General features: G+C 43.1%; 1 protein-coding gene and 14 non-coding genes across 15 annotated transcripts in view; 2 read left to right on the forward strand and 13 right to left on the reverse strand.

Moving 5' to 3' along the window:
* LOC142385507 (caspase recruitment domain-containing protein 18-like) overlaps window positions 1-25,323 on the forward strand; it is a 179,348-nt gene that overhangs the window by 142,886 nt on the left and 11,139 nt on the right. The window lies entirely within an intron of this gene.
* Window positions 417-490, forward strand: trnan-guu (transfer RNA asparagine (anticodon GUU)). The gene has a single exon. It is a non-coding gene; the product is annotated as a tRNA-Asn (tRNA).
* On the reverse strand, window positions 8,931-9,004 carry trnai-aau (transfer RNA isoleucine (anticodon AAU)). Its single transcript has one exon. It is a non-coding gene; the product is annotated as a tRNA-Ile (tRNA).
* Window positions 9,509-9,581, reverse strand: trnar-ucg (transfer RNA arginine (anticodon UCG)). The gene has a single exon. It is a non-coding gene; the product is annotated as a tRNA-Arg (tRNA).
* On the reverse strand, window positions 10,319-10,392 carry trnai-aau (transfer RNA isoleucine (anticodon AAU)). Its single transcript has one exon. It is a non-coding gene; the product is annotated as a tRNA-Ile (tRNA).
* trnai-aau (transfer RNA isoleucine (anticodon AAU)) lies at window positions 11,715-11,788 on the reverse strand. The gene has a single exon. It is a non-coding gene; the product is annotated as a tRNA-Ile (tRNA).
* On the reverse strand, window positions 12,294-12,366 carry trnal-uag (transfer RNA leucine (anticodon UAG)). Its single transcript has one exon. It is a non-coding gene; the product is annotated as a tRNA-Leu (tRNA).
* Window positions 13,112-13,185, reverse strand: trnai-aau (transfer RNA isoleucine (anticodon AAU)). Its single transcript has one exon. It is a non-coding gene; the product is annotated as a tRNA-Ile (tRNA).
* On the reverse strand, window positions 13,691-13,763 carry trnal-uag (transfer RNA leucine (anticodon UAG)). Its single transcript has one exon. It is a non-coding gene; the product is annotated as a tRNA-Leu (tRNA).
* Window positions 14,509-14,582, reverse strand: trnai-aau (transfer RNA isoleucine (anticodon AAU)). Its single transcript has one exon. It is a non-coding gene; the product is annotated as a tRNA-Ile (tRNA).
* On the reverse strand, window positions 15,088-15,160 carry trnal-uag (transfer RNA leucine (anticodon UAG)). The gene has a single exon. It is a non-coding gene; the product is annotated as a tRNA-Leu (tRNA).
* trnai-aau (transfer RNA isoleucine (anticodon AAU)) lies at window positions 15,906-15,979 on the reverse strand. Its single transcript has one exon. It is a non-coding gene; the product is annotated as a tRNA-Ile (tRNA).
* trnal-uag (transfer RNA leucine (anticodon UAG)) lies at window positions 16,485-16,557 on the reverse strand. The gene has a single exon. It is a non-coding gene; the product is annotated as a tRNA-Leu (tRNA).
* On the reverse strand, window positions 17,303-17,376 carry trnai-aau (transfer RNA isoleucine (anticodon AAU)). Its single transcript has one exon. It is a non-coding gene; the product is annotated as a tRNA-Ile (tRNA).
* On the reverse strand, window positions 17,882-17,954 carry trnar-ucg (transfer RNA arginine (anticodon UCG)). Its single transcript has one exon. It is a non-coding gene; the product is annotated as a tRNA-Arg (tRNA).

Here is a 25,323-nt window from a genome sequence, read left to right on the forward strand (position 1 = left end):
TCTCCTTACGCATTATACACGCTCCTTAGCAAAATATTTCTCCAAGTGTGACCTGTTAAGTGCAGTGTAATGCATGACTCAACCTTGAGGCTCCTCTGTCTTTTGTCAAAATTGCACAAGCAAAGTGAAAAAACAACCATTTTGTCATATTGCTATGAAAGTCACACACAAACAAGAAAAAATTCAAAAAGGCTGAGAGACCAAATGAGGACACTTGGGAAAAAATTTGACATTAAATCTCTTTCTTTAACAAGTCACACCAGGAAGTTATTGACTACTTGTTGTGTGCTACTTTACTTGTTACCTACACAGCAGATATCAACCTTATGACAAACATAAATAAATCGAACACATACTCTAATGAAGGGATGAGAGGTTGTAATGATCGAGGCCACGCCCACAGACAACTACAGCAAGTCTCTGTGGCGCAATCGGCCAGCGCGTTCGGCTGTTAACCGAAAGGTTGGTGGTTCGAGCCCACCCAGGGACGAGTGTGTGTACCAACAAATCTACCAGTCAGCAACCATTTGTAGCTTTGATAGCAAATCAATAGCTGTAATGGGTGACCTGTCCCACTGAACCCACAAGTTATCCTTTAAGTCATTTGGTTGACAAGAGTTAAGGTGCCAAAGCATGCTGAGCTGTTTGATGAGATATATTACAATTGTATTGTAACTGATAATCTTGCTGTATAGCACCTCCTACTTTTCGGTTCAAGTTTGACATAGATCAGCAGCAGTTCACTCGAGTCTCATCACGTAAAAATACAGAACGCTTGCATCTACTGCCATGAGGGGGCAGTCAAGCTCTAAGCCACGCCCACTGCCAACAAAAGCCAGGCAGAGTCTCTATGGCGCAACTGTTAGCGTGTTCGGCTGTTAACCGAAAGGTTGGTGGTTCAAGCCCACCCAGGGACGTTCTGACTTATGCGTATTACGTGAGTTAAAGTAAACATTCTGCCGCCAAAACGCTCTCCTTACGCATTATACACGCTCCTTGGCAAAATATTTCTCCAAGGGTGACCTGTTAAGTGCAGTGTAATTCATGACTCAACCTGGAGGCTCCTCTGTCTTTTGTCAAAATTGCACAAGCAAAGTGAAAAAACAACCTTTTTGTCATATTGCTATGAAAGTCACACACAAACAAGAAAAATTCAAAAAGGCTGAGAGACCAAATGAGGGCACTTGGGAAAAAATTTGACATTAAATCTCTTTCTTTAAAGGCATGGTTGGTAATCCTGTTCAGAAACACATTTTGTAATACTGGGTGAAATGGTCCGTCTGTCCTGAGAGAAATCTATACAAGATGTATTTAGAAAAAGGGACGAAAATAATCAGACCTCTGTGGCAGCTGCAGGACTGAGAAAAAGCTGACCAATCCGAGATCAGCGGGACGCTGATCTCGGATTGGAGCGCCTACAAAAACCAATCAGATGCCTCTGCTTTCTGCCTACGCCCCCCTCTGTCGGCTCCCTGCTCCGTGTGCGCATGCGGTTCTACCGGCTTTGGATGACGCACTGACGGAATGGGGAGGGGGGGGTGGAGCTTAGAGGAGGGGACACTTTCGAATCTTGCTAGCTCTCTTGCTAGCTCTCTAGGATTACCTACCATAGCTTTAATAAGTCGCACCAGGAAGTTATTGACTACTTGTTTTTTGCTACTTTACTTGTTACCTACACAGCAGATATCAACCTTATGACAAACATAAATAAATCGAACACATACTCTAATGAAGGGATGAGAGGTGGTAATGATCGAGGCCACCATCTCCCAACTAGCACCATCTCCCAATTAAGCCTCAAGTTGCTCCACGAAGACATTTCAGCTGCATCTCGGTGAGGCTAATCCAAGCGAGGCTTATATAGCCTGGCTAAGTGCAAGTGCACGAGGAACGTAAGAAGCCCTGACGAGTGGATGGTGGAAAAATGGAGATGGCAGAAAAGGAGAGCAAGACAACAGCTCTAATTTTTTCGGCAGCTGAATAAATAATGCTGATAGAGCTGTATGAGGATTTTAAAAGTGTCATCACCAGAATTGGTAATACAGCTGCGATCAATAAAGCGAAGAATACGGCATGACTAACAACTGCAGACAGACTAAATGCGTAAGTTATGAAAGTTTCATACCATTGTCAATTGTTAGACATTTATTTTACTGTCATCATGTATTTATGCTCTCCTCTTTGTGTTATAATGTGTTTACATAAAGCATGCTGAATTATCTCTGTATGAGATGTACAGCACAAATATACTGGCCCTGCTCAGTTTATTAATAACCCAATATTGACAAGCATCATCATACTTTGTGACTATATTATCGTGAGTGTGTGACCCACATATTATTTTTTCACTGTTACATCTCAACAGGAGCTATCTTAACAGCCAAAAGCGTACCTGGCAGCAGGTGAAGGTAAAGTACAGCAACATATTTCAGAGTGGTAAGTAGCCTTTGAAGAAATGTGTTTGTCCAATAAAGAGAGCACCAAACTAGATATGGAAGAAACTGAAAATAAAAAAGATCAAGCTAGAGATTATGAAACTGGAGAGGGATGTTAGTATAAATTCAGATAAAGGAGAATTTCGTGTAGTGAACTGTATTTAATTCTGTTTTCTCTCCACAGCTTGAGAAACATTTAATAATAATTAAACAATTCAACACAACTTGAACTCAAACTTGTCATTATTGTACGATTCATGCAAAGTGTTAGAAATGTGTTTTTTACATTTATATTCACAGTGGGGTGCAATGAGCTAAACGTGTGGAAAGTTATAAATCATCTCTGTCCATTTAGCCTTCTTACACTCTGACTTAAACTGCTACTGTGTCAATGCTAAATTATGAAAATAAGTTCTAACTCAAAAGTCACAACAATAAGGATCAAAGGAAATATGTGTCCCTGTATAGGTCCCTCACTGTGTCAGGAGAAACTGAGTCCTTTCAGGCACTAGAACCTCAAGGAACTCAACGAAGAAAAGACTTGAGCCTGAAAAGTTGTCCACAAGACAAAATGTATAAAATATGAAGTATGCTATAAAATTTAAGATGGCTCTGTCAGAAGTCAGCCATGGTGCCTGAGAATTTTAAGCAATGAACCTGTATTTAATTTGGCCAAAGGTCATTTCTATCCGTGTCCTTGTTTTAGCATGTGCATGTGCATGTGCATGTGCATGTGCATGTGCATGTGCACATGCCCTTGTTCCTGGATCAGGATATGGCGTGAGGAGGTACGGCCAGCATGCATAGTCTCTGTCCCCAAGCAGGACACCATTGAACTCTCCTGCAGAATAAGAGAAATGTTGGATGGATATACATGTGTTAAGACTTTAGGCAATTTGATGCAATATGTGCCTTATATGGCTGTGACGGACTGGTTAGTCCTGGGACTGCTCCGCCTACTGTCAGCTGTGTGGTGCGTTAGGCTCTTGCTCATCATCTGATGGAGCGCAGGTGTGCGCCCTGATGAGTATGAGTATATATCCCCAGCACACTGGCATGGCGGGGCCTCCCCTTTTCCCCTTTGGCGTTTTGGTTTTGTTTGGTCACCCCTAGACATCTTTTGCATACACTACACGATTACTGACTTTGCACCTACATTATCTTTTATTCCCTTTAAGTAATAAATATCAAAAAACCGTCATCTGCGTGTGGATTCCTTTTATGTTGCACCTTTTGAGCCAGGGGTCGTAACAATGGCTAACTATAATAAAGTATGACGAGCACTTTAAATTCCTTAAGATGACCTCTACACCTGACCTCTCATTAGCGAAAATTCTGCCTATGCTACACCTTACTTCAAAAGTACACTCCTTCAGGTAAGTAAAATTCTTGCGCCTTGTGCAAACCTCTGTGCCAGTGAGGATGCTCGAAGATCCTAGAATCATGAACTGATCCCGGCCATGTAGCCTCAATGTTAGAAATGAAATGACCTCCATCACAGATCATCTGTATGCACGGAGGATAGGAGTCAATGATGAGGTTTCACAGGGCATAAATGTAACATTGCTCAGCATTACTCAAAGGGGTTGATGTGGTATTTTTCAAAATGATAAATCCAGTTCAGAGTCTATGGACAATTATCCCCAAGTATACCTGTACATTTAGGATATGGAAAAAATGTTGGGTTTACATAGTCAGCCTCCACGGGTCCAGCAGGGGCCTGGACAATGTGACAATGTTTAAATCCAGACTGAAAACAGTTCTATTTAGATGTGCATATGACACCTGAAAGTATTTTATCTGCACTCTTCACTTTTAAATTAATTAATTAATGATTTCTTTGTTTTTTGGAATAATTTTATTGCCTTCTTATGATTTTATGTAGCTGTAAAGCACTTTGAATTGCCTTGTGTACGAATTGTGCTCCCCCCCCCCCGACATTCGCAATACTGACACTCTCCCTCTGTTCAAGTCTAAACTCAAAACCCATCCGTTTAACTTTGCTTACCTACAGTGATTGCTCCGTTCTGTGTATTTTTAATATGGTAAGATGTTTTAATTCCTGTGTTTTATCTAATATCTTGTTTGTACAGTGTCCTTGACTGAAAGGAGCTTTCAATAATTTGTATCATTAACATTATTACCTGTCCCCCATTTTTCTGAGTCTGGTCCTACGTGGGTGTAGATCGGATGTTTGTTAGGTATTGATTAGTTTTAATGAATACCATGTTCTCTCTCATTTAATTTCATGCTCAATACGTGTGTATAGTTGCGTTTCTTTAGTTGCACTGGCACCGACTGATTGATTTTTCGAGACAGTGAAAGTGGTGATATGATAACCACAGTTTTTGCTTCGTTTTTTTAGACAAGACATGAGTTGCGGGAGCGCAGAATTCTAGGTGAACATTTCTTTCGGGAGTCTGTTTCAGCCTTTTCCACGTGACTATACAAAATAACATACGTTATAAAAAGAAATCGGATAAACGATCCTCTAATCCATTTAACAAAAAAGAAAGATTTCAGTCTTTTGACACAAAAATTCTTTTTCTTACTTTTATCAGAAAAGTGGACATTGGAGGACACTCATGTGCACACCAAACGAGTTTGAATTAAGAGTGTGTAGAAAGGCTTTCAGAGTTGGTCAAGTGTCAATTGTGATGTTGTTGAATGTTACATCATCTTTTCCAGGTTTTTTTAATGAGAGATGTTGAGTTTGATTTAAAAATGTATACATAGCAGAGGATGGTTTCGGTCCATTGACCTCTGGGTTATGGGCCCAGCATATACCTGCTACTTAGTCTGTGTCTTTGCGTCTAGTAATCCACCTCGTTGACGATCACAGAATACATCACATCCAACTGTTGCCGAGTTCTTGTTAAGGAGTGGCTTTCATGACTCATCCAGTGACATCACTCCCTGGCCAATCAGTGGCCTGCAGTCTGTAGACGTCACATTTTCGGCTGGACTCAACTTGAATCCCTGCCGTGTAGGTGCTAAAAATGTAGCTGCTACCAGCTGTTACTACCTCATGAAAAACCCTAAAACCTGAGTCGAATATAGTCAAGTGGAGTAGCGTTTTGGTTCACGTTTGTCATATTTTACACAGTCAGGGAAGTAATGGCGTCAAGATGGCCGAGCAGTCTAAGGCGCCAGACTCAAGGCATCATTCCTTCCTTAGCACAGGGACTTCTGGTCTCCAAAAGGAGGCGTGGGTTCAAATCCCACACCTGACACTAATTTCTTGCTTAAATCTTACTTTCTTATTAGAAGACCATGAAGAAAGCCATGTCAGGCCATGGTGAAAAAAGGCATTTATCTCTGAAGACGGGCCTTCAGTTCCTCCCATTAACATACACAATTCTGATGTGCGATGAGGCAGTTCTCCTGCTACATTAAGCTCTTTTCCACTCGTACTTACTCACAACCACCTCAATGTGGGTGGGGTCGTTATAGCAAGGAGGTCCAAAAGTCCTGTGATGTCACTTTTATTGGACAAAACATGAGAAAACAATTTAGGACATCAAGGCGAAGGTATACATGCTACTTGGTCTGTGTCTTTGCGTCTAGTAATCCACCTCGTTGATGATCACAGAATACATCAAATCCAACTGTTGCTGTTGCCGGGTTCTTGTTAAGGAGTGGCTTTCATGACTCATCCAGTGACATCACTCCCTGGCCAATCAGTTGCCTGCAGTCTGTAAACGTCACATTTTCGGCTGGACTCAACTCGACCCCGACCGAGTAGGTGCTAAAAATGTCTTGCTTGATGGCAGAGACCAAGCTGTCACTGTCGCATTCTGCGTTTGAGTGTGCTCACTGATACACCCAGCAGTTTGGAAATACAGGGGACAGAGAGGTCGATTTCAATCAAATGCTGGAGGTGGTCTTTGGAAATAACCAACTTTGGACACCCCCTTTCTCCAGCAGTCCTGTCCACTACAACTGCTTTTCTTCTCCCATCTAATTCAGTGCTGATGAGGGTGTGCAGCTGGAGAAGACCTTCAAATACCTAAAAGAAAGGAGGAAGAACATTTTCATTTGTCACTGCAGTCAGTGGACCTTATTTATCAAAGTGGTGTAACATTAAATCCAAGAATACAAAAGTTTTTTATCTTTGGCATCTAACTTCTGTCTGTGGACTGATTGGAACATGTGAACAAGATACATAAATGTCTGAATTGGCTGTAAATATTAGACCAACCTGGGGGCTTTCCATGACTATTGCAGGTTTTATCAAAACCTAGGAACCCTGCAGAATAACCAAGCCACATCGCACAAACACCATTTAACTTAGCTCCTGTGTGAAGTCTACGTGAGCAGAGAGTGACATAATCAGAGTCATTTCAATCATGCATATGAACTCGAGACAGTCCAGGTCCCGTCGCTGCAATGCCTGCTCCAACCTGGACTGCAGTCGGTCCAGAATATGCCTGCCCACCATCACGTCCTGCCATAGAGGAATTGAAGAGGTTATCATTTATACCTCCCCCATAAGCAAGTGTATAATACATTCTGTGCAATTTATGAACTCCAAAAATATACAGATGTAGCCCATCTATCATAAAATCTAAAAATTAGCAACACCAAATAGACTCCTGTGGGAGTATCCATCACAAAAGGTACGCTGTCTGTCCGGTAGGGATATAACGGTCAAATCTTGTAAATATAACTCTGCAGAGTGATAAAAAGTCATTTTGAGACCAAAAAGAAATATCCAGTATCCAAATGTCTTTATAAGCCTTAATGTAAGCCAGATATAAATCACCATCTATCCAACAACGAAAAACACAAACACAGATAAAAAAATAACATCATTTGATGATTATAGTCAACACACGATCGTCATTATCGTCTCACATATATGAGCCACATACCAGTGTTTCTTCATTCCGGTCCTCAGGACCCACTGCCCTGCATGTTTTATGTTCCCTGCTCCAACACGCCTGATTCAAATGAATGGCTCCTTATCAGGCCACTGCTGAGCTTGATGGCGAGCTGATCATTTGAATCAGGTGTGGTGAGTGGAGGAGGGAAACATCGAAACACTGAGCTACGCTTTTCAAATTGAACAGACTGTGCGCGCTCCCGCGTACCGGAAATCAATTTCTGGCAGCAATCAACTTTTGGCACGGCACCTGACATTTCACATCGTTAGGCCTATATGACCGCTTATATGACGAAGTTGAGAAACCTTTGCTACATCGTGAAATTGCCGATATCTTTAATTAACTTACCTGAGCAGATGCGTTTGACTCCAGAGTGTTTTTCCTCCATCAGTACCAACGTGTGCCAACTGAATGTCGTTGGCGCTCAGATCCCGGCCGGCCGAAATTACTGTTCCTTGATTGGATGGTTGGTTAGCGCGTGGGTGGGCACCAGGTTGATTGGCAATTCACTCAGGCGTCAAAACAGGGTCAAAATTCGTACTCGTAACTTGAGTTTTGTAAACTTGTAACTTCATGGTCGTACTTGAAGGTGGGAAATTTGTGTGTCCGTCGGATTTAGTTTTACACATGCACAAAATGTTTTTACAACTTCAAAACTTTGTTACACATGCACAAAATGTTTTTACAACTTCAAAACTTTGTTACATATGCACAAAATATTTTTAAAACATCAAAACTTTATTACACATGTGAACATCATTGTACAAGTACAAAATCTTTCTGACCCTTATAGGCAAGACAACCACGAATAGTCTCAAACCCTCAATCTTCTGATCCGAAGTCAGACGCCTTGTCCGTTAGGCCACATGGTCTCACCTGAGTCATCCGGCCAGTACAGGGGTGGTCTGCTGCCAAGTGTGAAACAGCCAGGAATAAAATTGTGCCTCCAAGTCTGAGGCTCTGATCCTTAGTTGGAAAAGGGTCGAGGGCCCTCTTCTTGCTTAGAACCAGTTGCTGCCTCAAGTGGAAGAGTTTAGGGATCAGACCATTTTGACCACGACTGGAGGAGCTCGTTCTACCAGTCGATCTTCCTTCCAACGCTCACCTCTGGTCACTCCTTATGAGTGGTGACTAAATGAATGAGACTGCGAATGCATAAGGGCTGAAATCATCTTCCACTCTGTGGTGATTAGGCTCACCCTCTTGGATCAGGGTGATAAGCGTAGTCATCTGGAATACGCTGAGAATACAGTCTCTGCCACTCTTCTTTGAATGAAGCCAGATCAGGCGGTATGGGCATCTGGTCAGAGTATCATGTAGATTCCCCCCAGGGGAGATATTTTGGATCAGTTGCACGGTGAGGAGGCCTGAGGGAAGGTCCAGGACTCACAAGAAATAAACCATGCTGGTCTTGCATTGGTATTTCTGTGTGTGCACCCGAGAAGAGGTGTAGATTATGTCCTGTGAGAATCGGGGCTAGGGATGTCTGCTCAAATTGCTTCCCCTGTGATCCGGTCCAGGACAAGCAGCATCAAATATGTTGATATATCTTTAAAAGTCATGTGTTATGGAAGGGCACCTACACATGTGCTGTTGTTGCTGATATTCGTGGCCAGTATGGGGATTGAACCCATGACCTTGGCGTTATTAGCACCACGCTCTGACCAGCTGAGCTAACCGGCCAAGTTTTGAGTTTCCCTATGAGCAAATATGTGCCAGAATAAGTGCTCTCAGTGTTTTCTCTGTTACCGATTTAAGTCACACAAACATTCTATACAGCTTGCCTTTGGTATTGCGGATTTGGATGTTTTCAGCAGGTGAGTTGAAAAACTTTTACTTCTTAAAAAACTGCTTTCAATGCAATTATTTTATCATTTGTTATATGCTCCAATGACTCGACGTGATAGAACTTACTCATTCAAGTCTATCATCTTTTTGTATAGCTTGACTGTAGGCAGTATGGGGAAGCCAAGATCAGTGCGTAACATCAGCTTAACTTTGGACTTTTTTTACCAGTAACAGACTGGTAAAATCCTCCGACTTTAACGGCATGCCATTCAGAGGATTTCTGACATGGAGTACAACTAGCAAAGTACTTACCAGCTTTCACCATGTGTTTATTTGGTTAGTACTTAGTACAGTGCTCTTGATTTCTGTACAGTAATGACAGCATACAACTAAACAAGACAACCACGAAGGGACTCGAACCCTCAATCTTCTGATCCGAAGTCAGACGCCTTGTCCTTTAGGCCACATGGTCTCACCTGAGTCATCCAGCTGGTACAGGGGTGGTCTGCTGCCAAGTGTGAAACAGCCAGGAATAAAATTGTGCCTCCAAGTCTGAGGCTCTGATCCTCAGTTGGAAAAGGTTTGAGGGTCCTCTTCATGCTTAGAACCAGTTGCTGCCTCAAGTGGAAGAGTTTAGGGATCAGACCATTTTGACCACGACTGGAGGATCTCATTCTACCAGTCGGTCTTCCTTCCAACGCTCACCTCTGGTCACTCCTTATGAGTGGTGACTAAATGAATGAGATTGCGAATGCATAAGGGCTGAAATCATCTTTCACTCTGTGGTGATTAGGCTCACCCTCTTGGATCAGGGCGATAAGCGTAGTCATCTGGAATACGCTGAGAATACAGTCTCTGCCACTCTTCTTTGAATGAAGCCAGATCAGGCGGTATGGGCATCTGGTCAGAGTATCATGTAGATTCCCCCCAGGGGAGATATTTTGGATCAGTTGCACGGTGAGGAGGCCTGAGGGAAGGTCCAGGACTCACAAGAAATAAACCATGCTGGTCTTGCATTGGTATTTCTGTGTGTGCACCCGAGAAGAGGTGTAGATTATGTCCTGTGAGAATCGGGGCTAGGGATGTCTGCTCAAATTGCTTCCCCTGTGATCCGGTCCAGGACAAGCAGCATCAAATATGTTGATATATCTTTAAAAGTCATGTGTTATGGAAGGGCACCTACACATGTGCTGTTGTTGCTGATATTCGTGGCCAGTATGGGGATTGAACCCATGACCTTGGTGTTATTAGCACCACGCTCTGACCAGCTGAGCTAACCGGCCAAGTTTTGAGTTTCCCTATGAGCAAATATGTGCCAGAATAAGTGCTCTCAGTGTGTTCTCTGTTACCTATTTAAGTCATACAAACATTCTATACAGCTTGCCTTTGGGATTGTGGATTTGGATGTTATCAGCAGGTGAGTTGAAAAACTTTTACTTCTTAAAAAACCTCTTTCAATGCAATTATTTTATCATTTGTTATATGCTGCAATGACTCAACGTGATAGAACTTACTCATTCAAGTCTCTCATCTTTTTGTATAGCTTGAGTGTAGGCAGTGTGGGGAAGCCAAGATCATTGCGTAAGATCAGCTTAACTTTGGATTTTTTTTACCAGTAACAGACTGGTAAAATCCTCCAACTTTAATGGCATGCCATTCAGAGGATTTCTGACATGGAGTACAACTAGCAAAGTACTTACCAGCTTTCACCATGTGTTTATTTGGTTAGTACTTAGTACAGTGCTCTTGATTTCTGTACAGTAATGACAGCGTACAACTAAACAAGACAACCACGAAGGGACACGAACCCTCAATCTTCTGATCCAAAGTCAGACGCCTTGTCCGTTAGGCCACATGGTCTTATCTGAGTCATCCGGCCGGTAAAGGGGTGGTCTGCAGCCAAGTCTGAAACAGCCAGGAATAAAATTGTGCCTCCAAGTCTGAGGCTCTGATCCTCAGTTGGAAAAGGGTCGAGGGCCCTCTTCTTGCTTAGAACCAGTTGCTGCCTCAAGTGGAAGAGTTTAGGGATCAGACCATTTTGACCACGACTGGAGGATCTCATTCTACCAGTCGATCTTCCTTCCAACGCTCACCTCTGGTCACTCCTTATGAGTGGTGACTAAATGAATGAGATTGTGAATGCATAAGGGCTGAAATCATCTTCCACTCTGTGGTGATTAGGCTCACCCTCTTGGATCAGGGTGATAAGCGTAGTCATCTGGAATACGCTGAGAATACAGTCTCTGCCACTCTTCTTTGAATGAAGCCAGATCAGGCGGTATTGGCATCTGGTCAGAGTATCATGTAGATTCCCCCCAGGGGAGATATTTTGGATCAGTTGCACGGTGAGGAGGCCTGAGGGAAGGTCCAGGACTCATAAGAAATAAACCATGCTGGTCTTGCATTGGTATTTCTGTGTGTCCACCCGAGAAGAGGTGTAGATTATGTCCTGTGAGAAGCGGGGCTGGGGATGTCTGCTCACACCGCTTCCCCTGTGATCCGTTCCAGGACAAGCAGCATCAAATATATTGATATATCTTTAAAAGTCATGTGTCATGGAAGGGCACCTACACATGCGCTGTTGTTGCTGATGTTGGTGAAGCTTTGGCCAGTATGGGGATTGAACCCATGACCTTGGCGTTATTAGCACCACGCTCTGACCAGCTGAGCTAACCGGCCAGTTTTTGAGTTTCCCTATGAGCAAATATGTGCCAGAATAAGTGCTCTCAGTGTGTTCTCTGTTACCTATTTAAGTCATACAAACATTCTATACAGCTTGCCTTTGGGATTGTGGATTTGGATGTTATCAGCAGGTGAGTTGAAAAACTTTTACTTCTTAAAAAACCTCTTTCAATGCAATTATTTTATCATTTGTTATATGCTACAATGACTCGACGTGATAGAACTTACTCATTCAAGTCTCTCATCTTTTTGTATAGCTTGAGTGTAGGCAGTATGGGGAAGCCAAGATCAGTGCGTAACATCAGCTTAACTTTGGATTTTTTTTTACCAGTAACAGACTGGTAAAATCCTCCGACTTTAATGGCATGCCTTTCAGAGGATTTCTGACATGGAGTACAACTAGCAAAGTACTTACCCGCTTTCACCATGTGTTTATTTGGTTAGTACTTAGTACAGTGCTCTTGATTTCTGTACAGTAATGACAGCATACAACTAAACAAGACAACCACGAAGGGACTCGAACCCTCAATCGTCTGATCCTAAGTCAGACGCCTTGTCCGTTAGGCCACATGGTCTCACCTGAGTCATCCGGCCGGTACAGGGGTGGTCTGGTGCCAAGTGTGAAACAGCCAGGAATAAAATTGTGCCTCCAAGTCTGAGGCTCTGATCATCAGTTGGAAAAGTGTTGAGGGCCCTCTTCATGCTTAGAACCAGTTGCTGCCTCAAGTGGAAGAGTTTAGGGATCAGACCATTTTGACCACGACTGGAGGATCTCATTCTACCAGTCGATCTTCCTTCCAACGCTCACCTCTGGTCACTCCTTATGAGTGGTGACTAAATGAATGAGATTGTGAATGCATAAGGGCTGAAATCATCTTCCACTCTGTGGTGATTAGGCTCACCCTCTTGGATCAGGGTGATAAGCGTAGTCATCTGGAATACGCTGAGAATACAGTCTCTGCCACTCTTCTTTGAATGAAGCCAGATCAGGCGGTATTGGCATCTGGTCAGAGTATCATGTAGATTCCCCCCAGGGGAGATATTTTGGATCAGTTGCACGGTGAGGAGGCCTGAGGGAAGGTCCAGGACTCATAAGAAATAAACCATGCTGGTCTTGCATTGGTATTTCTGTGTGTCCACCCGAGAAGAGGTGTAGATTATGTCCTGTGAGAAGCGGGGCTAGGGATGTCTGCTCACACCGCTTCCCCTGTGATCCGTTCCAGGACAAGCAGCATCAAATATATTGATATATCTTTAAAAGTCATTTGTCATGGAAGGGCACCTACACATGTGCTGTTGTTGCTGATGTTGGTGAAGCTTTGGCCAGTATGGGGATTGAACCCATGACCTTGGCGTTATTAGCACCACGCTCTGACCAGCTGAGCTAACCGGCCAGTTTTTGAGTTTCCCTATGAGCAAATATGTGCCAGAATAAGTGCTCTCAGTGTTTTCTCTGTTACCTATTTAAGTCATACAAACATTCTATACAGCTTGCCTTTGGGATTGTGGATTTGGATGTTATCAGCAGGTGAGTTGAAAAACTTTTACTTCTTAAAAAACCTCTTTCAATGCAATTATTTTATCATTTGTTATATGCTACAATGACTCGACGTGATAGAACTTACTCATTCAAGTCTCTCATCTTTTTGTATAGCTTGAGTGTAGGCAGTATGGGGAAGCCAAGATCAGTGCGTAACATCAGCTTAACTTTGGATTTTTTTTTACCAGTAACAGACTGGTAAAATCCTCCGACTTTAATGGCATGCCTTTCAGAGGATTTCTGACATGGAGTACAACTAGCAAAGTACTTACCCGCTTTCACCATGTGTTTATTTGGTTAGTACTTAGTACAGTGCTCTTGATTTCTGTACAGTAATGACAGCATACAACTAAACAAGACAACCACGAAGGGACTCGAACCCTCAATCTTCTGATCCTAAGTCAGACGCCTTGTCCGTTAGGCCACATGGTCTCACCTGAGTCATCCGGCCGGTACAGGGGTGGTCTGGTGCCAAGTGTGAAACAGCCAGGAATAAAATTGTGCCTCCAAGTCTGAGGCTCTGATCATCAGTTGGAAAAGTGTTGAGGGCCCTCTTCATGCTTAGAACCAGTTGCTGCCTCAAGTGGAAGAGTTTAGGGATCAGACCATTTTGACCACGACTGGAGGATCTCATTCTACCAGTCGATCTTCCTTCCAACGCTCACCTCTGGTCACTCCTTATGAGTGGTGACTAAATGAATGAGATTGTGAATGCATAAGGGCTGAAATCATCTTCCACTCTGTGGTGATTAGGCTCACCCTCTTGGATCAGGGTGATAAGCGTAGTCATCTGGAATACGCTGAGAATACAGTCTCTGCCACTCTTCTTTGAATGAAGCCAGATCAGGCGGTATTGGCATCTGGTCAGAGTATCATGTAGATTCCCCCCAGGGGAGATATTTTGGATCAGTTGCACGGTGAGGAGGCCTGAGGGAAGGTCCAGGACTCATAAGAAATAAACCATGCTGGTCTTGCATTGGTATTTCTGTGTGTCCACCCGAGAAGAGGTGTAGATTATGTCCTGTGAGAAGCGGGGCTAGGGATGTCTGCTCACACCGCTTCCCCTGTGATCCGTTCCAGGACAAGCAGCATCAAATATATTGATATATCTTTAAAAGTCATTTGTCATGGAAGGGCACCTACACATGTGCTGTTGTTGCTGATGTTGGTGAAGCTTTGGCCAGTATGGGGATTGAACCCATGACCTTGGCGTTATTAGCACCACGCTCTGACCAGCTGAGCTAACCGGCCAGTTTTTGAGTTTCCCTATGAGCAAATATGTGCCAGAATAAGTGCTCTCAGTGTGTTCTCTGTTACCTATTTAAGTCATACAAACATTCTATACAGCTTGCCTTTGGGATTGTGGATTTGGATGTTATCAGCAGGTGAGTTGAAAAACTTTTACTTCTTAAAAAACCTCTTTCAATGCAATTATTTTATCATTTGTTATATGCTGCAATGACTCGACGTGATAGAACTTACTCATTCAAGTCTCTCATCTTTTTGTATAGCTTGACTGTAGGCAGTATGGGGAAGCCAAGATCAGTGCATAACATCAGCTTAACTTTGGATTTTTTTTTACCAGTAACAGACTGGTAAAATCCTCCGACTTTAATGGCATGCCTTTCAGAGGATTTCTGACATGGAGTACAACTAGCAAAGTACTTACCCGCTTTCACCATGTGTTTATTTGGTTAGTACTTAGTACAGTGCTCTTGATTTCTGTACAGTAATGACAGCATACAACTAAACAAGACAACCACGAAGGGACTCGAACCCTCAATCTTCTGATCCTAAGTCAGACGCCTTGTCCGTTAGGCCACATGGTCTCACCTGAGCCATCCGGCCGGTACAGGGGTGGTCTGGTGCCAAGTGTGAAACAGCCAGGAATAAAATTGTGCCTCCAAGTCTGAGGCTCTGATCATCAGTTGGAAAAGTGTTGAGGGCCCTCTTCATGCTTAGAACCAGTTGCTGCCTCAAGTGGAAGAGTTTAGGGATCAGACCATTTTGACCACGACTGGAGGATCTCATTCTACCAGTCGATCTTCCTTCCAACGCTCACCTCTGGTCACTCCTTATGAGTGGTGACTAAATGAATGAGATTGTGAATGCATAAGGGCTGAAATCATCTTCCACTCTGTGGTGATTAGGCTCACCCTCTTGGATCAGGGTGATAAGCGTAGTCATCTGGAATACGCTGAGAATACAGTCTCTGCCACTCTTCTTTGAATGAAGCCAGATCAGGCGGTATTGGCATCTGGTCAGAGTATCATGTAGATTCCCCCCAGGGGAGATATTTTGGATCAGTTGCACGGTGAGGAGGCCTGAGGGAAGGTCCAGGACTCATAAGAAATAAACCATGCTGGTCTTGCATTGGTATTTCTGTGTGTCCACCCGAGAAGAGGTGTAGATTATGTCCTGTGAGAAGCGGGGCTAGGGATGTCTGCTCACACCGCTTCCCCTGTGATCCGTTCCAGGACAAGCAGCATCAAATATATTGATATATCTTTAAAAGTCATTTGTCATGGAAGGGCACCTACACATGTGCTGTTGTTGCTGATGTTGGTGAAGCTTTGGCCAGTATGGGGATTGAACCCATGACCTTGGCGTTATTAGCACCACGCTCTGACCAGCTGAGCTAACCGGCCAGTTTTTGAGTTTCCCTATGAGCAAATATGTGCCAGAATAAGTGCTCTCAGTGTGTTCTCTGTTACCTATTTAAGTCATACAAACATTCTATACAGCTTGCCTTTGGGATTGTGGATTTGGATGTTATCAGCAGGTGAGTTGAAAAACTTTTACTTCTTAAAAAACCTCTTTCAATGCAATTATTTTATCATTTGTTATATGCTGCAATGACTCGACGTGATAGAACTTACTCATTCAAGTCTCTCATCTTTTTGTATAGCTTGACTGTAGGCAGTATGGGGAAGCCAAGATCAGTGCGTAACATCAGCTTAACTTTGGATTTTTTTTTACCAGTAACAGACTGGTAAAATCCTCCGACTTTAATGGCATGCCTTTCAGAGGATTTCTGACATGGAGTACAACTAGCAAAGTACTTACCCGCTTTCACCATGTGTTTATTTGGTTAGTACTTAGTACAGTGCTCTTGATTTCTGTACAGTAATGACAGCATACAACTAAACAAGACAACCACGAAGGGACTCGAACCCTCAATCTTCTGATCCTAAGTCAGACGCCTTGTCCGTTAGGCCACATGGTCTCACCTGAGTCATCCGGCCGGTACAGGGGTGGTCTGGTGCCAAGTGTGAAACAGCCAGGAATAAAATTGTGCCTCCAAGTCTGAGGCTCTGATCATCAGTTGGAAAAGTGTTGAGGGCCCTCTTCATGCTTAGAACCAGTTGCTGCCTCAAGTGGAAGAGTTTAGGGATCAGACCATTTTGACCACGACTGGAGGATCTCATTCTACCAGTCGATCTTCCTTCCAACGCTCACCTCTGGTCACTCCTTATGAGTGGTGACTAAATGAATGAGATTGTGAATGCATAAGGGCTGAAATCATCTTCCACTCTGTGGTGATTAGGCTCACCCTCTTGGATCAGGGTGATAAGCGTAGTCATCTGGAATACGCTGAGAATACAGTCTCTGCCACTCTTCTTTGAATGAAGCCAGATCAGGCGGTATTGGCATCTGGTCAGAGTATCATGTAGATTCCCCCCAGGGGAGATATTTTGGATCAGTTGCACGGTGAGGAGGCCTGAGGGAAGGTCCAGGACTCATAAGAAATAAACCATGCTGGTCTTGCATTGGTATTTCTGTGTGTCCACCCGAGAAGAGGTGTAGATTATGTCCTGTGAGAAGCGGGGCTAGGGATGTCTGCTCACACCGCTTCCCCTGTGATCCGTTCCAGGACAAGCAGCATCAAATATATTGATATATCTTTAAAAGTCATTTGTCATGGAAGGGCACCTACACATGTGCTGTTGTTGCTGATGTTGGTGAAGCTTTGGCCAGTATGGGGATTGAACCCATGACCTTGGCGTTATTAGCACCACGCTCTGACCAGCTGAGCTAACCGGCCAGTTTTTGAGTTTCCCTATGAGCAAATATGTGCCAGAATAAGTGCTCTCAGTGTGTTCTCTGTTACCTATTTAAGTCATACAAACATTCTATACAGCTTGCCTTTGGGATTGTGGATTTGGATGTTATCAGCAGGTGAGTTGAAAAACTTTTACTTCTTAAAAAACCTCTTTCAATGCAATTATTTTATCATTTGTTATATGCTGCAATGACTCGACGTGATAGAACTTACTCATTCAAGTCTCTCATCTTTTTGTATAGCTTGACTGTAGGCAGTATGGGGAAGCCAAGATCAGTGCGTAACATCAGCTTAACTTTGGATTTTTTTTTACCAGTAACAGACTGGTAAAATCCTCCGACTTTAATGGCATGCCTTTCAGAGGATTTCTGACATGGAGTACAACTAGCAAAGTACTTACCAGCTTTCACCATGTGTTTATTTGGTTAGTACTTAGTACAGTGCTCTTGATTTCTGTACAGTAATGACAGCGTACAACTAAACAAGACAACCACGAAGGGACTCGAACCCTCAATCTTCTGATCCGAAGTCAGACGCCTTGTCCGTTAGGCCACATGGTCTCACCTGAGCCATCCGGCCGGTACAGGGGTGGTCTGGTGCCAAGTGTGAAACAGCCAGGAATAAAATTGTGCCTCCAAGTCTGAGGCTCTGATCCTCAGTTGGAAAAGTGTTGAGGGCCCTCTTCATGCTTAGAACCAGTTGCTGCCTCAAGTGGAAGAGTTTAGGGATCAGACCATTTTGACCACGACTGGAGGATCTCATTCTACCAGTCGATCTTCCTTCCAACGCTCACCTCTGGTCACTCCTTATGAGTGGTGACTAAATGAATGAGATTGCGAATGCATAAGGGCTGAAATCATCTTCCACTCTGTGGTGATTAGGCTCACCCTCTTGGATCAGGGTGATAAGCGTAGTCATCTGGAATATGTGAGAATACAGTCTCTGCCACTCTTCTTTGAATGAAGCCAGATCAGGCGGTATGGGCATCTGATGACCATGACACTTCCATATTGGATTTGAGCAATCTGTCTTTGTTGACAGGATATGTACCTCAGACTTTTAAGGTTGCTGTAATTAAACCTTTACTTAAAAAACCTACTCTTGATTCAGAAGTGTTGGCTCATTATAGACCTATATCCAATCTCCCTTTTATGTCTAAAGTTCTTGAAAAAATAGTTGCAGCTCAGCTTTGTGATCACTTACACAGAAATAATCTGTTTGAAGAGTTTCAGTCAGGATTCAGAGTGCATCATAGCACAGAAACTGCACTGCTGAATGTTACCAATGATCTCCTCTTAGCCTCTGATAGCGGACTTGTGTCTGTGCTTGTCCTGTTGGATCTCAGTGCTGCATTTGATACGGTCGATCACAGTATTTTATTACAGAGACTTGAACATGTTATTGGGATTAAAGGAACTGCATTAGGCTGGTTTAAGTCATATTTATCTGATAGATTTCTGTTTGTTCTTGTAAATGAAGAATCTTCCTCACACACCAGAGTAAGTCATGGGGTTCCTCAGGGTTCTGTGCTTGGACCGATTCTTTTCACTTTATACATGCTTCCATTAGGTAATATTATTAGACAGCATGGCATAAATTTCCATTGCTATGCTGATGATACTCAGCTGTACTTATCTATAAAACCAGATGAACCCAATAGGTTGGTCAGACTACAAGCATGTCTTAAAGACATAAAGACCTGGATGACTCAGAACTGTCTGCTTCTAAATTCAGACAAAACTGAAGTCGTTATCTTTGGACCTGAGCGTTTCAGGGAGAAATTGTCTAGCTATATCGTTACTCTAGATGATATTTCCTTGGCTTCTAGTTCTACAGTGAGGAACCTTGGAGTTATTTTTGACCAGAACTTATCATTTGACTCGCATATAAAACAGGTTTCTAGGACTGCTTTCTTTCATCTTCGTAATATTGTTAAAATCAGGAACATCTTGTCTCAGAGTGATGCAGAAAAACTAGTCCATGCATTTGTTACTTCAAGATTGGACTACTGTAATTCTTTATTTATGGACTGTCCCACATATTCTCTGAAAAGCCTTCAGTTGATCCAAAATGCTGCAGCCAGAGTTCTGATGAGAACTAACAGGAGAGATCATATTTCTCCAGTTTTAGCTTCTCTTCATTGGCTCCCTGTTAAATTCAGAATAGAATTTAAGATTCTTCTCCTTACATATAAAGCTCTTAATGACCGAGCTCCATCATATCTTAAAGATCTGATTGTAAGATATTTTCCTAACAGAGCACTTCGTTCCCAAACTGCAGGTTTACTTGAGGTTCCCAGAGTTTCTAAAAGTAGAATGGGAGGCAGAGCCTTCAGTTATCAGGCCCCTCTCTTGTGGAATAAGCTGCCAGTAAATGTCCGGGAAGCAGACACCCTTTCCACTTTTAAGACCAGGCTTAAAACTTTCCTTTTTTATAAAGCTTATAGTTAGGAATGGCTCAGGTGATCCTGAAACATCCCATAGTTAAGCTGCTATAGGCCTAGACTGCTGGGGGGCCTCATCTGTCACACCTTTCCTCACTTTACTCTCTTTATGTATATGTGATATTATTGTGGTCATTAACTCGTGTTTCCCTGTTCCAACAGATATCCTTTGAATGGTTTTACAGTGCCGCCCCCCCCCCTCCCCCCTCCCCCCTCCCCCCCTTTCTGTCTTCTCAAACCCCAGCTGGTCGAGGCGGATGGCCACCCTTCCTGAGTCTGGTTCTGCCAGAGGTTTCTTCCTGTTAAAAGGGAGTCGTTTCTCTCCACAGTCGCCTCAGGCACGCTCAGGCCGGGAGATTGGACCGAAAAACAAAAAGTTTTCAGTGCAATCTGTTGATTTTCTTAGCTAGGAAATTGTTTTTGAATTGGCTCTATATGAACGAATTGGATTATTTTATGAATTATGATTATTATTAATTAATTGAATTCCAATTGGCTTGAATTGGACTTACTATCTAAGTGCCTTGAGATGACATTTGTTGTATTTGGCGCTATATAAATAAAAATGAATTGAATTGAATTGATGACTGAAGGGTGAGTTTTCTTTGGTACCGGAACCAGACAGGATGTCTTCCACAACAGTGGTACCTTCTCTTGGGTCAAGCTAAGGTTGAAAAGGTGTTGCAGAATCCCACAGAGCTGCTCTGCACAGGCCTTCAGAACTCGGGGGCTGACACCATCGGGACCTGCAGCCTTGTTCCGGTTCAGTCTCTCCAACTGCCTCTTCACCTGACTTCTAGAAACAGAAAAGTGGGAGGGGGAGGCAAAGGGGACAGCAGCATCTGCTGATTTGGTTGAAGACAAACTAGTGGAAGCAGAAGAATCCATGACTGAGGTGGAGGTGGAGATGTTACAGGAAAGCTGTGGGTCAGAGGAGGGTGGGATGTCTCTTTGGCTGGGAACAGGAGGGGAGGATGGTGAGCTTGTTCCTGAACTGAACCTGTTGAAGAATGTGTTCAGCTCATTTGCTCTGTCCAGACTTCCATCCATCCGATCCTCCCTCTGCTTGAGGCCTGTGATCTTCTTCATTCCTGACCACACATCTCTGATATTGTTCCTCTGCAGTTTACTCTCAAGCTTCTTTCTATACACCTCCTTGCTCTCTCTGATCTTGACTTTGAGCTGCTTCTGTATACTCCTCAGTAATTCCCTGTCTCGCTCCCTAAAGGCTCTTTTTTCTTGTTCATTAGTTCCTTTAACTCACTGGTGATCCAGGGTTTGTTATTAGGGAAGCATCTCACTGTTCTGGTGGGGATGGTGTTGTCCACACAGAAGTTTATATAGTCAGTCACACACTTAGTCATGGCATTAATGTCCTCTTCATGTGGCTTACAAAGAGAAATCCAATCGGTTGCATCAAAACAACCCTGTAAGGCTTCTTCAGCTTCCAGTGACCACTTTCTAACAGTCCTTTTTGTGACGGGTAGTCTCTGAACAAGGGGTTTATATGCTGAACAGAGAAAAACAAGGTTGTGATCTGATTTACCCAGGGATTTGGAAATGTATGAATCCTTGACATTTGTGTAAAACAAATCCAATGTCTTGTTTTCTCTGGTAGAGCAGCTGACAAACTGTTGAAAAGTTGGCAGTGTAGCAGAGAGTGAGGCATGATTAAAATCACCAGATATTGCCACAAAAGAATTGGGGTGTTGTGTCTGTATCTTGGCAACAACGGAACTGATGACATCACATGCAGTGTCGGCAACAGCTGAGGGTGGAATGTAAACAGCCACCAAAACAACACTGGTGAACTCTCTTGGCAAATAATATGGACGAAAACTTACTGCCAATAGTTCAATGTCAGGACTGCAGAGACGACTCTTCACAGTAACATGTCCTGGGTGACACCATCTGACACCCCCTTTCCTTTTCCTGCTACTCTTTAAATCTCGATCTGCTCGTACAGTCAGGAAGCCCGGCAGAGAGACACTGGAGTCGGGGATATGATCCTGCAGCCATGTCTCAGTAAAACACATAATGCTACATTCCCGATATTCTTGCTGAATCCTTGTCAAGGCTAGAAGTTCATCCAACTTGTTAGCTAACGATCTTACATTGCCCATGATTATGGATGGCAGAGATGGTTTGAACTTCTTCTTTCTCTCTCTCCTCTTTACTCCTGCTCTGCATCCACGACGCCTCCTTTTCAATTCCAGTGGGATTTCTGGCTTCAGTTGTCGAATTATTTCTGCTTTTCCAATCAGCTACTCCCTTTTGTAAACCACCCTGTTGCTATGGTTATGCATCATAACAAAAGAGCAAAATATACAAATATATTGGGAAAAATCAATCCAGCTGCACAGCATCCAAGGCAGGAAGGAACAGTTGTCCAAAAAAATGCAATTTCTTTCAAGAAAAAACAGGAATGAAATTTAGAAAAAAGAAAAAATCTCAATGTGAGGTACAGAGCTACTCCAACGTGCTGCCACCCTCAGCGGCGCATTCTAGAACAAGTATGCTTGGCTGGCGGGCCCTAACACTCAAAAACAGTGTAGGCCTATCTCGTAACGACATCAAAATAAATCGATCATGCATGTTATTTTGCTAGCTTTTCTTGCTAAAATCTTACCTCGAGCATTGTTATGGCACTCAGGAGCACAAGGTGCTGACATTGGTGTTGACACTGATGTGTTGGACGAAGGAACGTGATGTTCCAAAGCAGCAGCGGCTTCCCTCAAGAGGTCAGCAACGGTATTAGTCATTTTTTGAGTTGCTTCATTCATCAGTGAGGCGTCCTAAAAAACCCTGGCAATTTTCCCAATCTATTTCCCGGTGCATTTGCAATGTAATGCAATGCAAATGTGCACACCGCCCCCTACCGTACATGATAGGTAGCACGGTCAGCAGGCGTGACGTCACTGTCCTGCACCGCTCAGAATGCTTTTTCGTTTTCGAATTGTGGGCAGTATTTTGCATGCAGACCACGAAAACGAAAAAGCAATGTCCGCTTTGTTTTCTTTTTGATTATGGCATAGAATGTGCAGTCTTGAAGAAGAAAATGCAAATGCAATAGGATGATTGACTAGTAATTTTATTTTTTGAGTTAAATAATACAGCCACATTCTTGAAATGAAAAAGCATTTCTGCAAATGCATTTGAATTTTCAACTTTTACATTTCAAATTGAATTTTGGTATCTATTTGCTGAGGCATATTTTGAAAATTAAATCTCAAATGTCTTTGTCCTTTTTATTTTAATTAAGTGAAAGAATGAGCAGTCTTGAAGAAGAAAATTGAAATGCAAATAGGATGATTGATTAGTAATTTTATTTATGAGTCACATAATGCAGCCACATTCTTAAAATGAAAAAGCATTTCTGCAAATGCATTTGAATTTGATCACGATTTGCTTCCATATAGGTTCCTGTCTTCTTGATGCTGGACATCTGGAACTGTTTGTTTGATAGGAAATTTGTGGCCACTGGTTGAAGTAGAGTAATCCCCAACAGCTGTAACTTTAGTTTGAACTGTAGGTGAAACAGCTCCTCCTTTAGGGGGCTTTGGTGTCTCTGTGTCCTCTGATTCAGTGATTCTTTCTTCCACAGGTACGCTGATGGAAAAATAACCTTTCTGTGCATAGTCATAAACCTTACTAAAATTACACTGATTCTCCGGCTGTTTGACTTTAAACAGACCTTCTGTTCCTGTGGAGGAAGCATTGTCCTGATACCGCTTTATGAGTCGTGCAACTTCAGGGTTGAGGATCGGTACGGGTGGATGGGGATTGAAAAGTCCGAGACCTCTTACAATCCGGTGAGAAGCACAAGCAAACAATCCTAACATGTTTCCAGATTCAGTTAAAGTGATAATAATTGTTTTCCTGTTCAGTAGTCAAAGTTTGCAAACTGATCAATACTTCTGTGTTCGGTGGACAGACCAACAGCTGAAATGAGACTATATGTCTCAGATGTCTTTAGAAAGAAACCTACGTCACAGATGAGTGCCTTTGTTACGTCAGAGCAAGCAGAGTTCTTCAAAGCGCGTGCCGTTGCCTAGCAACGGCGAGCATGAAACGCGTACGTGTGGAGCAGGACTGCTTCTCCTCTGCGAGCTCGCAGTCCGGCTGCCACCTTATTGTGGTCAGGGGGTTTGCGTGCCTCAGCGACTTTAAAGCAAGTCAGACCAACTTGTTATCTGTATTTTGACGCAAGATAGTGAGAATCCCCTGAAGCTCACATGATGAGGAGAGGAGCTGCTGTCAGTGTGTTGCTGACACTGCACTTATGATGTCAGCTGTGGCTCCAATTATTGCTTCATGATCTTATTTTTGTAACTGGTTTTATTTTGTTTTTCCTGACAATAGATAAATCAAGATAAACCCACTCCAGTTTACTGTAAATATGACAAACTGTGGTACTCATGTCTCATCCCATCATCACCATGACAACACCACTGTTGGAGCTGATGCATATACACAGGAGAGAGGACTTTTAACAGTTTATTAGTATCAGTTTTACACACAGACAGCTGCATCCAGGATGACTCTGATTGGTGTGCAGACCAGAGAGATGTCACCTTGATGTGTTCACTGTTTGTCACATGATGACAGATGTTTTTAGCCTACCTGCACACATCTGGTGCATCTGGAGCAGCACTAAAGCTACAGAGCTCTTGCACAGAACAAGTCCCAGTTTAAACCCTGGTTTTGGTATATTTTATGCTGATTATCAGCGAACAGACCTATTCTGTTCCATCACTGTGAGCCTTCCCAACATTTGGACTGAGTTCTGCCTACATGGATGGGACAGTAACGGGACACAACAAAATAACTAAGGAGAGAAGAAGAGACTGAGCGCGGCGTCTGTGACAGGAAGAACCAGTAACTAATGACATGATGAAAGTGCACACAGCAGATTCAGAGCGGGAGGTTAGTCCTCACCCATCACCGTGTTTAACTGTTTGAAGCTGTTGGCTGCAGGAAGGATTCTGGGCAAATGTGTTGACAGTGTAGATTATTTTCAGTAATTTCTTCTTCATCCATGCAGTTTAAAATCACAGAGATTTAAGATTCCTCAGATCAGATGATGATCCGGACTCTCTTGCATTAGCTCTCTGATCTCAGTGAGACACTTCCTGGTTGAATAAAGGCGATGATGTGAGGTTCCGTTAGCGTTGCACTCACAGAGCTGCTGGAATTTCCCTTCAACAGGTTACTTTGTACTTTTAGACTAAAAAGTACATTTCAGTCCGGTTATGGCGTGCAACTGAAAGGTCGCTTGGACAGGGAGCTCCGCCTGATTTGAAATAACTTATAAGTTTAAACAGTTTATATCCAGCGAATTGTGACCAAAACTAATCCTAAAGTCTGAAGGTCGTACTATGTCGAAGAATCAAGGGAGAAAACGGACAACTAAACTTAAAAACACGACGTTGGAGTGTTAAGCGAGGACGAGTCCGAAGGAGCTGTGGAGAGCACCATGCTAAATC

Source organism: Odontesthes bonariensis, chromosome 8 (genome assembly GCF_027942865.1).
Source record: "Odontesthes bonariensis isolate fOdoBon6 chromosome 8, fOdoBon6.hap1, whole genome shotgun sequence".
NCBI classification, from domain to species: Eukaryota; Metazoa; Chordata; class Actinopteri; order Atheriniformes; family Atherinopsidae; genus Odontesthes; species Odontesthes bonariensis.